The sequence below is a fragment of the Dryobates pubescens genome, chromosome 15 (assembly GCF_014839835.1).
Source record: "Dryobates pubescens isolate bDryPub1 chromosome 15, bDryPub1.pri, whole genome shotgun sequence".
In the NCBI taxonomy this organism is placed as follows: Eukaryota; Metazoa; Chordata; class Aves; order Piciformes; family Picidae; genus Dryobates; species Dryobates pubescens.
This window is the reverse complement of record NC_071626.1, coordinates 6,646,915-6,659,644: the sequence shown is the minus strand read 5'-3', so window position 1 is coordinate 6,659,644 and position 12,730 is coordinate 6,646,915. Positions and strand designations below refer to the sequence as shown.

Genomic DNA, 12,730 nt, shown 5'->3' with positions numbered 1-12,730 from the left:
AAATGCCTTGTTTCCCTGTCTCTCACAAAACACTTACTTTAAATGCCACAAGCAGCTTAACTAACACAACCAGCAGAACAGCAGCCAACAAAAAAGAGCATTTCATTAATAATAGGAGTAAGAAAAGATAGGAGGTGCTTCAATCCATTACATCATTGATAACTTAAAACATGTAGCACATTTCCTGTCATCAATATACTATACAGGACTATTACCATTACTATTGTAATAATCTTTCTTAATAACAGTGCTGTAAAGTGCTTAGATCTAAGTGCTATGTTCTCAGCAAAACCACTGAGAACAATTCCATGTGCAAGCCCTGTTAATAAAATACATTCAGGCAGCTGAGGCCTTCAAAGTCTATCTAGATCCACAGGGGGAAAAATAAATAAAAAAATTTTACTGAAAGAAATCACTTTCAGTGTTTAAAGAAAACACTTTCAGCTGGTACATACTCCTCCACATGCAGGATCTCAACAGAACAAAATACCAGCTGCCAACAATTGCATAAAACTCCATAATGGTGGTACATATCCATAATTCCATTCCCAGTAGAAGGGAGAAAGTCCTACTCCAGAAAAGTGCTCCATTGCAGCCACAAACTACACCCATTTACAGTACTTTCCAACACACAAAACAAAAGCTTCCAAAGCCTTACCCATTTATTCAAAGGGAAGGTAAGATGAAGCCACAGCTTTCACTACTCCAGTGTTACACCTACATGCTCACTACATGTGCATCCAGCTCTCTCAATAAAGCTTGATGATTCTCCTCAAGTATTTATAGCCTGTAGCTGTAGAGCCATCCAAGCATATCCATCTAGACATTACAGTGACTCCATTCACTAGGCTAAGCAGTTTCACTCTGCCCCTACACATTTGTTTCTTCTCCAATAGCTCACTAAACAAAAGTTACCTTCAACCTGGTAGGAGCAAAGGAAGTGTACTACCAAGCCTGCATGGCGGATAAAGAAACAGCCTCTCTTACAAAATCACTGCACATAAATCATGAAGAGCAGTATGTCCTCTTATCTGTATCTCAGATGTATTGGTGAAACATCTAAAGTTATTTCAGGCATTCTTTCAACCTACCTTCTCCACATGAATTTATTTTTAGAAACACATCCACAATGTAGATTTTGTTTCTTGTTTAATCATCCAAGCAGCCTTGTAGAACTTTGTTAACAGAGAAGTTCTTCAAAATATGAAGCTACTGCATTGTGAGCCTACTGCAAGCAAGATCATCAAATGGCAGGCAACAGCATGTAAGCATCTTTCGAGAGCCCCTTGCATGAATACGAGATTGCCCTCAACCACTGCTGACTAACAGTGTTCATCAGTACTCCCACACCAGGATTACTATGTGAAATGATCTCCTGCAACATTGCGCTAGGTTTTTTTAATCCATATATAATCTTTTTAACTTTTCTGTCCTGATTATCAGAAATTGGACAAATATATAGGACAGCTGCCCAGCTCTTCCCCCGGAACACTGATGCCACTATACTTGTCCGTCACTACAGACAGCTCAAAACAAGTGAGCTAAAACCCAAATGCTAAGTCTACAAAGGAGCAAGCAAAGCCAGCATCACTTAATTCTGCAAGACCTAAGTGAGGCCTTTCTGCTTCGTTAAATTTTCTTTAGATTTGGGTTGACTACTGCGACCCATCTGTGCAGAGAAGTCTCAGGCAGCAGTCAAATGCAATATATTTTCAGTGATCTGTCAAAGACCTCTCACTTCCTAGCATGCTTATCAGGAAAGAAAATGTATTTACAGGCAAGTGGCAAACAGAAAGATAGCATTTTCCATAATCAAAAAATGCACACAAACAAGTGGGGGTTTTATAGTGTCCAGGCTTACGATTAAAATAGACTTACTTGCCAAATGCTGTGCAAGTAAGAGATATACATACATCTCCACAGCCATTTCTAGTCACAGCCCCCACCAAATAAAAATTACCATTTTATTCCTTCCTAACCCCATGTTCTTAAAGCTGTAGGGCTCACCCACAACCAAAAGAAATCCACCGAGTCAGAATTTGAGTATGAGCAACTCAGCATCACAATTTGCAAGTAAACAATGCCCAGGATCTGAATTAAACTGAAATAAGTGCCAAAAGAGGTACTGAGCATCAGTTCCATTGCCAGAGCCCCATTTCTGTAGGTGCAAAGTTATGGCTTGCACACACAAGCAGCAGCTGGGAATAGACTGCTCTTGTTTCAGTTTTGAAACATTAGCCTGTTTGCTGCTTTTGAGAGAAGGTGAATCAGCTATGCCACAAGTAGATGAACTTTAGGACCAAACCTAAGACTACATTTAGCAGAGTATCAGATCAAACTTATTTCTTCTGCATTTGAGAAAAGGGAAACCAGTTTTAGTTTCCAGCCTTAGGTGCGATATGGAAGTGAACCAAGATCGTCAGCACTTCAAAAGGTCACCGCTTTGTCCAAGCAGTAATACCCAGTTCTCATTTCTTTCAAGAAGTTGTGGTTACTCCAAATTGTCTTCATACCTTTCTGTAAAGCTGTTTCAGATCCTGCTCCATTAAAAGCTACTTTTACAGGCTGCTAGAACATGGGAAACTCCAATGCTGTCTTTTCACCACTGCACTTCTAGAGAAAACCACCGTCACATCTGGCTTCACCAAGCCATCATTATTTACTCAAAGACTTACTACACCATTTAAACAAGATACTATTAGTTTCCACTCAGAGTTCCAGAACCTGTTGGAAGCAGATAAACTGAGGAATAATACTGGTCCTAACAAAACCAACCAACCAAATTTTGTCATTCCCAATGAGAAATGTCATCAAAAGAGTCCTCAAATGAAGCTTAGCCAAGTGGATTGTAACTAGTTTCCATCGACTCAAGAGACTTCTGTCCGTACAGCTTTTTAGCAAGTCAGTATGTGTGAGCTTAAATCCAAACAATTAAGGAAATGTTTCTCACACAATGGGTGAAGAACAGATGAGCATGGCGAAAAGAACACAGTGAGCTTTGTCAGCTGAGAGAAGGCTCTGGGTGTTATAGTGCAAGGTAAGATCTGCGTTCATTTCTCATTTCGAGTATTTCCCTAAGTGGCCACAGAAGATTTTACTAAGCCTGAATCACTGCATCTTCCTATCTCCCAGGGGAGATGTGAGCAGACATATTTGGAGTGTTCAACTGCCATAATAACAGCCATCCTATAAACAAACAAACAAAAAAAATAATCAGAATTCTGCATGTGGTTGTTATTTGACTGCTGATTGCTTCCCCTACCCCCAAATTAAAAATACCTGATTTTTTTTTGCATCTACAAGTTCTCCTTCCTATGCAAACACAGGGAAAATACTATCTCCACTTCAGCTCTGTACATTGAGTGTGTTGTTGAATTCATATTCCTAAACACAAAGTCTGAGAAGAACACAGCTTTTCTTGTAAGCTGGTGTTAAAGTTGTAGCACTATGAAATTAGGTATTTCTAGAAATACAACTAAAGATCCAAGGTTCACCTGATTTTATAGATCAGATTTTTATTATGTCATTAGTTCTTGATCTCAATTAACAGCACAAATCCACTTAAAATAGTTTTTTTAAAAGCCAACTTTCTGCTGGAAGTTACCCAAGTTTTTTACAGATCGTTTTAGTAAGAACTTATTCAAAACAGATTTCATCTTACATCAAAGACTAAGACAAAAATTTTTGTTTCATACATAGTCAGTCTTCTATGCACTAGCTGAAGAGGTCCATCCTCCTCCACAGTGCTAACACTGCCACTCACGCAGCAAGCCAGATCAAGGAACTGATATGGTCAAGAAACAATTCTGTGAGGGAGAGAAGCCATTGCTGAACTGACAGATCCATTCACTGTATCATTACACAAACATCTGTACCGGCAAAACGGACACAGCAGGAACTGCTTAAGTGGCATGGCTACTGAAGTGCACTTGAAATCAGAAGTTCACATTTAAAAGGCTCTTCATCTTTACACAACAGTCAAACAATCCTTGTCACCATCAAAACGAAAATAATACTGAACCCTCAGCTCCTCATTTCCTTTCTTCAAGCTGCAGATCAGCTGATTGTACATCCTAACCCAATTCACCAGTTCTCCAAAAAGTTTGGCAACTCATTACACGCCTCTTACTGCAAATTCAATTTTGTCCACATATCCCATCTCTCCAAACATCATGCCTGCTTTGGGAGTTCAGCAATATCCAAGTAACCATTTCAAGGACAGCCTCTGATCTGCTCAGACAGGAGGCAAGAGGTTCAGCAAAGGCATCACAACTCTCACCAAACCTTCACCTTTCGGTTACAAAACTGAAGACAATGAAAAGGAGGTCAATTATTAATCGCAAGAGGTAAGCAGGAAAGTGCGAGCAGGATTATCAAGTTCTATCTGTCCAAGCTCCCACTTTCACTGCAGAAATTAATCCAGTACCAAACTCACTCAGAACTAGACAGCAACAAAAAACCCTAACATATTATTTTTAATTAACTTTTAGTGTTCACTCATACTAAGAAGTAGCCCCCACATTTAAAGTCTTAAATGCATTCTCTCTTCAAATGATAACAAGTTGCTAAGATGAATACTTAGGTCACATTAAATATTATCTGTAACATATCTCTAGCTTTTCTAGTCAATGTAGTCTACACACTTAAATCTTTTAAATTTGCTTTACAGTGTCTGGTGCAATGAGCCTGTAACTAAGGCTCTTGGGAACTCCCCAAGGCAAAGTAAGTTAACCAAAATCTCTATCAGTTATGTGCAAGCATTACTACGATACAGGTTATTAAATACCACCTAGTTACTGTTCAGGCTGTTCAGTCTGGACAAGAGAAGGCTCAGAGGTGACCTCATTGTGGCCTTCCAGTATCTGAAGGGGGCCTACAAGAAGGCTGGGGAGGGACTTCTCAGGATAATGATAGGACTAGGGGGAATGGAATGAAGCTGGAGGTGGGGAGATTCAGGCTGGAAATGAGGAGGAAGTTCTTCACCATGAGAGTGGTGAAGCCCTGGAATGGGTTGTCCAGGGAGGTGGTTGAGGCCCCGTCCCTGGAGGTGTTTAAGACCAGGCTGGATGAGGCTCTGGCCAGCCTGATCTAGTGTGGGGTGTCCCTGCCAATGGCAGGAGGATTGGAACTAGATGATCCTTGTGGTCCCTTCCAACCCTGACTGATACTATGATACATTATATACAGTGACATGAAAATCGGGTAAAAATATAAACTCAATCTACTCTAAGAAATTAAAGAACTACTGTCCAACTGCAGAAAAGCTCAAATTTCTGTCCTCCAAACTTCTGACACATGATTTTTGGTCCTTGAAGATTAACAGAAGAAATTCAGCTATGTACTAGACCACCTTTCACTGTCCAAGGTTACCATTCTTCTGATCTGTTTAGTGCTTCATCCTGCTGAAGCAACACAGACTTAAGAGCATCTTGGGTGTCGAAGGTCTGAAAATACTCCTGCTATGGAAAACTTGAGGAAGAAAGCACAGTCCAAGGCTATATACTTACTTATGAAATGTTAGGAGAAAATAAGGTTTTTCTCCAAGAAAGGTGGATGAACTCCCCTAAAAATCATAATTAAAAAAATATCCAAGTTGCCTTGTCGTCCCCCCCCCCTTTTTTTTTTTTTTTACGATTTCCACATTTTTTCCCCTGACATCTCCCCTTGGCTCCTACATCCTGTATCCTCTAAACATCACTTTGTTCATTCCTCCACAGCATCCACCTTACACCAAAACCAAAAATTGAAACAGAACCACTCCTACATTTTATGTTTTGTCTCCCAAGAGAGTAACAAGGAGAGACTAAGACTAATGCCACAGTTATAGGAGGGAAGAGAAACAGTTTGGAATAATACAAACTAACGGCCTATGTTGAAATGATTCAACAACAAAAAAATTACTTCAGTGGCAGTATTAATTTTAAGGAGATCCTCCCTCTTCCTGCCTTCCCATCTCCATGCCTCTCATTCCCATCCCAGCACTGCAGGTTTTCTTTGGATTTTTCAGACTGGACCAGTTTCTTGAACCACCTCATTATGCATCCCAACTGTAGTTACAACGGCATAACCAACAGAAAACAAAGAGGAGGCAGCACACTGCAGTGCTGGAGCAAACAGTTAAGAACTCCTAAATTCTTATTTATTTTTTTTTTCATTCCTGTATCACTATGCTTTAGTTTAAAGCATTTAAATTGGTTGCCTCTCACCAGCCCACCCACAATGAAAGCCTTCCAGAAGGTCTCTTCTTCCATGTCAACTTTATACGCACAAAGCGATTAAACTTCTAATACACCTCAGTTAAATGTCTGAAATTACATGGCATAAACTCAAGCCACTGTAACCAACAAACAAGATATAGTACTGTCACTTTACATTGCAGACACTTAATTCTGTATTTCAAAGTTCTGCTGCACCAGCCACAGGCACAATGAGTTACAATAGGAGTCTGATCACACCACAGTCACAAAATTAACTCTAAGGAGCGTAAGTAGTTCAGAGAAAAGAACAAGCAACGACAGATCTTGCAGCTGGGGTCTAAGGCCACCTTCTCCCTCAAGAGATTTCAGCATCACCACAGTGGTAGCATGAGACAGTGTTTGAGGTTGTTGATGGAGACACTTGGAAAGTTGATAGACAAAGCTTCCATTACATCTCACACTCTAGAGCATACACCCTAAAGAAAGTCAGCAGCTGAAAGCAAAGGAGGAGGATGAATTCAGCATCTGAGATGAACAAACACTTCTATGAGCACAGATTACTGGAGGATAACAAAGATGCACTCTGAGCATAAGTTTTGGAAATGCTAGAGCTAAGATTTCAAAGTAAGACAGAGGGAGCTTTAGATGCTCTGCTGCTCTGAGAATCAGCCCCATCATTCTGTTAAACTTGAGTTCCCACAGCCCTTCATCCTATATACTAGGGAGAAGAAGAAAAAAACAAACCCAGAAGAGACTACTGTTCTCCATCCTGCCTCCCCCTTAAGGAGCCTAATAAAAACTGATAATTAACATAAACCATAGATGATAGATTATATATAATCATTCCATAATGCCAATGTATTCCTAGAGTTCTATCACAAGAATATAAAGAGGAGATGCTGTTTCCCCTCTTATTTTTTATTTAATGTTTTAGAGCAAAAGTTTGCTACTTTGTTTCAACTAGAAAGATGACAACAAAGTCATTGACTTTTATTTGAGAATTGCTCCCAATTTAATTCTTGAAGTCTTGTTAACGAGCTGGCCAAAAGGATCTCACTCCTTAGCTTATTCCAACAAGCAATGTACATGAGGAGCAAATCAAGACAAATTTCGTGAGTAACCACAGCCTAACAAAGTCTTCATAAACAGTACAGTTCTGTGGATAAGTAAGGAAGTTCATTTCCCAATCCCTCCTCCTGTCTGCATTTCAAAGCCTCCTGACCCCATTTCTCATTGAGCTAGGAGATGTGCTTTCCCTGGTGAGCTTGATCCAGTCACTCAGGTCAACTTCTTCCACCAAGTTTCACTGGCATTTGATGAAGCCGTAGAGTATACACATGGTTAACCTCTCCTCCTTCTCTTTTCACTCTGAGCAGCTATTTTATATATACACATTCCTTGGTTTTTCACAATTGCACTTTTCAAAACTACACAGCAAACTATTTCTGCAAGGCAAGAGATAAGGAATCAAACCAAATGAGCACAAGTCAAATTTCTGTATCCTGATTGCAAGATAAAACCATCATTCAAAAAAAACTATGTACACAACCAGCAATTCTGAAGAAATAAAATAGTTCTCTCTCTGATAACTGAAATATGAGGAGATACCAAATGTAGACAAGTAATTCAGAGGAGAAGGGAAAAAAGCAGATGGCAAGAATCTCCACCCTGCTTACTGAGTCAGAAGCGCAGAGATGCAGACCTCTACACTGCAGTGGACCTCCCTGGGTCATCCACCAAAGCCAATCCCTATCACAGGTGGTGACCAAACACTTCTGTGTCAGTCCAGTCCTCTTTATGAACTCTCACAGTAAAAGGAAGACTAAGAAAAGCAAAAGGAGGATGTTTCTCCTTTACAATGCACTGATTTGGAGGGAAGGGGGTAAGGATAGAACAGTTCAGGTATGATCTTGGAGGTCTCTTCCAACCTGGTTTATTCTATTCTGTTTTTCATTGCTTTGGAGCAGTAATTACAACTCTGCTACCTCTACTCTCCACCACTACAAAGAGAATCTGCCACTCACTCAGCAATGCCCCAATGACACAATCTGCTACCACCTTCTGTAACAATTTTGCCCAATCGATCTAATTCACTGCCTGCTAAGTGTCTATCATACATTTACCATACATTTCAAGACCTATCTGAAAGACCCTTTTTATGCAGCAATACACACAAAGGTATAGTCAGGATCAAGAACTTCAGCAAATCTGATGACCACAACATTTCATGCAAATACATTGGGGAAAGGGGAAAAGGGAAACCTCCCCATTTATGCAGGCATGAAGAGATAGAGAAATACAGTGACAACCCAAAAGGTACACCATATGACAGAACATTTAGATTGGAAAATACCTGAAATCTAGTCCAACCATTAACCTAACACTGCCAAGTCCACCACTAAACAGTGTCCCTAAGCTGCCTGTCTTAATTCTGCCTTCAGGGAGGGTGACTCAACTGCTTCCCTAGGGAGTCTATTCCAACACCTGGCAACCCTTCCAGTGACGAAATTTTCCCTTGTGTCCAATCTAAAACTCCCCAGGCACAACCTGAGGTGACTTCCTCTTGTCTTATCACTTGTTGATTTGGAGAAGAGACCTTACATCGATACAACCTCCTTTCATAAGGTTGCAGAGGGCAAGGTCTCCCCTAAACCTTCTTTTCTCCAGACTAAACATCTCTAGTTCCTTCAGCTGTCCCTTAGAGGCCTTGTTCTCTAGATCCTTCACCAGTCTCACTGCGGTCCTCTGGACATGCTCCAGCACCTCAATGTCCTTCATGTAGTGAGGGACCCAAAACTGAACCCAGTATTCAGGGGGTGGCCTCACCAGTGCTGAGTACAGGGGGACAATCACTTCCCTAGTCCTGCTGGCCACATTATTTCTGATACAGGCCAGGAAGCTGCTGGCTGCCTTAGCCACCTGAGCACACTGCTGGCTCATTCTCAGCCAGCTGTCAACCAATACCCACAAGTGCTCTTCTGCTGGGCAGCTTTCCAGGCACTTTTCACCAAGCCTGTAGTGCTGCATGGGGTTGTTATGAGCCAGCTGCAGGCCCTGGCACTTGGCCTTGTTGAACCTCATGCTGTTGGCCTCAGCCCATGGATCCAGCCTGTCCAAATCCCTCTGCTAGGGCTCTCCTTCCCTCACAACAGCTCCTGCCCAACTCAGCATTGTCTCCAAGCTTGCGCGGGGGGGTACACCCAATCCTTCCATCCTGATCATTGATAAAGACTTCACCTGATTGTCCCATACATGCCACATGATGGCACTCAGATAATCTGATCCATAACCTTTGCTGGCACTGAGGTCAGGCTAACAGGCCTGTAGTTCTCTGAATCCTCCTTCCAGCCCTTCTTCTAGATGTGAGTCACATCTGCTGACATTCAGTCAACTGGGACCTCCTCTGTTAGCCAGGATGCTAGCAAATGATAAGAAGCTTGGCGAGTACTTTACCCTGCTCCCTCTGTACCCTTGGGTGAATCCCATTCAGCCCCAGGGAACTTTGTGTATCTAAGTGTACATGTAACAGGGCACTAACCATTTCTCCTTGGGTGATGGGGGTTTTGTTCTGCTCCCCACCCCTGTGTTCCAGCTCAGGGGGGCAGGTACTCAGAGAACAACTGGTCTTACTGTTAAAGACTAAGGCAAAGAAAGCATTATATACTTCAGTTTTGTCCTTGTCCTTTGTCACTATGCTTCCCTCCATATCCATAAAGGACAGAGATTCTCCTTAGCTCTCCTTTTGCTGCTAATATATTTATAGAAACTTTTTTCATCATCTTTTACAGCAGCAGCCAGACTAATTTCTAGCTGGGCTTTGGCCCTTCTCATTTTCTCCCTGAATAACCTCATGACATCCTTGCAGCCCTCCCGAGTTGCTGGATCCTTCTTCCAAAGGCCATGAATTCTCCTTTCCTCTCCCAAATTCCAGCCAAAGCTCTCTGTTGAGCCAGGCCAGTTTTCTTTCTGGCTCATCTCTCAGCACATGGGGACAGCCTGCTCCTGCAACCTGAAGAGCTCCTCCCTGAAGAACGTCCTGCTTTCCCGGACTCCTTGGCCCTTCAGGACTGTCTCCCAGGGGACTCTGTCAACTAGTCTCCCAAACAGACCAAAGTTTGCTCTCCAGAAGTCCAACATGACAGTTCTGCTGACTCCCCTCTTCACTGCTCTGAAGACTGCAAACTCTACCACTTTGCTGTCACTGTGCCCAAGATGGCCCCCAACCTAAACTGTCACACCCACAAATCCTCTGTTCATGAAAACAGGTCCAGCAGGGCACGTTCTTTGTTGGCTCAGTCACCAGCTGTGTCATAAACTTATCTTCCACATGCTCCACAAATGTGGTAGAGTGTTTCTTCTCTGCAGACAGTATTTCCAGCAGACACCAGAATGCTGATCACACCACATTCACTACCTTGATCAGGCAACAATTTATGCCAGTTAAATCTTACAAATCTCACACACAGCGTTCCCCATATTCCAGAGATTCTACTCATAGGAAACATTGTTTGACAACCTAAATCTCATGGAAATTCAAGTGTACCTAGGCATGTGATCAAAGGAAACATCAAACTGCAGACATTGAATTGGAAACTGATTAACAACATTGCATTATGGTGTACAATAGCTTATTCCTTTAAGTTCTGGCAGGTGTGACAGCAAGTATTTCTCCTTCAGCTAGTAAGTTTTAGGTGTTTTTCATAGTCATTAGTGATGTTGTATATGGACATAAGCCCTCTATAAGCAGCTCTGCTAATATCAAGCCTCTACTTCAGTTAAAATCTAGTACCCAAAACAGCATTCTCAACACATTTTCACAGGAAAAATGGTATGAACAACACTACCAAGAAACTGTATTAAAGCTTCTAGCATAGTAGCTCCCCATACAATTTCTAGCTAACAACTGAACTCTTATCAGAGCTCATCAGAGGGTTCTGTTTATCACTTGCAATTTACTAGCAATTAGATGACTGAAATCCTACCAGCAAAATATTCCAAAATAAATCATCCTATTCCAGCACAGAAAGCACAATTATTCCATATGCAGTTAGTGGTATGAGCTTAGGCACTCTGCATGCTTACAAGAAAAAAAAATTAAAAATAAATTAAAAAACTCACCAAACAAAACAAACCAACAACAACCCCACAAACCTTTTCCTAGCTTTTTCCATCTTTACTGCATCACAACACAGACAAGAAGCAATGGGCTTCTCAAATGGAGAACAGATCAAATCTCAAAGGGACTCGAGCCAGGGCTCTCAGACAAAGAACCTGGTAATGTTTTTTCCACTCTTCCAACATTACCACCGGTTAATAACACAGTGGTACAAAGAAAAAATACAAAGAGCACTGAGAAAAGTACATGCATATTCTCTGCCACTAGGTCAAGCTGACAAGAGGATGCTTGTGCTTTCTTCTACCACTTCTTAACTCTCTTCTTGAGGAATCACTAGACAAGAGGTAGGGGAAAACAAGAGTTTGACCACAACATGAATGTTTCCTTGTATCCAGGGCAAAACTGGAAGTTTGACTGCTCATGCTGCTCACAAATGTAACACAAACAAGTTCAAGAGTTGGTAAAATGCAATTTTAACTTTTTTTTTCCTTCTCTTCGAAGGAAAGAGATACTGGGACACTGTGAAAGCAGGCAGCATATCGCAGACTCTAGAACATCCTGACCTGGCCTTATCTTTCAGCAATGCCAAAGAGAATTCACTTTTGATTACACATCAGCCTCAACTTTTGAGACTTTGGGTTGAGGTTTTTTTTCTCCCTCTCCTTTCCTTTCCTTTGTTTACAATGAAAGTAAATTCATGTACATGCATAGTGAAAAAAACAATGCTTCTGTAAGTGACCCAAAGCAATGCGTAACTTAGGGGTCAGTAGTAGCAGAAAGGCTCGGCTGAAGAAATCAAGGAATGGCATAGCTAAACACCAGTGTGACACAGATGCACCAGTGAGTCTTCCATTTTTCCAGTCAGTCAAGACTGAAGTCTGGGAGGTGACCCAGCTCAGAATAGTAACAATGCCAACTTTTTGTTTTCTTTTTTAAAAAAGGCAAGCTCGATAGAAACAGAATCACACGTTAGGATTCCCTTGCCAGAGTACAACAGCCTCTCCTGCATTATTTTAGAGCAGTACAAGTCAGCTTACATAGTGTTTGTGTCCTCTCTCAGAAGTACTAAACAGTGTCCTTCTACACAGCACACCAATACCATTGGAAGTGGTTAAAAATCTTGAGAATACTTTTCATTATTATTTTAGGAGGCAAAAAAATAAGTCAGAAACTAATCGTTTGCTTGTTTGAGGGAGAAGGCACCAAAAACAAGTGAAGAGAAACCACCCTGTGTCCAGTTCTGGGCCCCTCAGTTTGGGAAGGATGTTGACTTGCTGCATCGTGTCCAGAGAAGGGCAACAAAGTTGGTGAGGGGTTTGGAACACAAGCCCTATGAGGAGAGGCTGAGGGAGCTGGGATTGCTTAGCCTGAAGAAGAGGAGGCTCAGGGGTGACCTTATTGCTCTCTCTACAACTAC

General features: G+C 41.6%; 1 protein-coding gene across 8 annotated transcripts in view; it reads right to left on the bottom strand.

Moving 5' to 3' along the window:
* TCF20 (transcription factor 20) overlaps positions 1-12,730 on the bottom strand; it is a 131,622-nt gene that overhangs the window by 47,596 nt on the left and 71,296 nt on the right. Inside the window, exon 1 of one of the 8 annotated variants that reach the window (XM_054167569.1) lies at positions 7,874-7,915. The exons of the other annotated variants lie outside the window; for them this stretch is intronic. The gene's annotated coding sequence lies outside the window, so the exon portion shown is untranslated. Of the gene's footprint in view, positions 1-7,873; positions 7,916-12,730 lie in introns of those variants that run through there. 8 annotated transcript variants of the gene reach the window in all.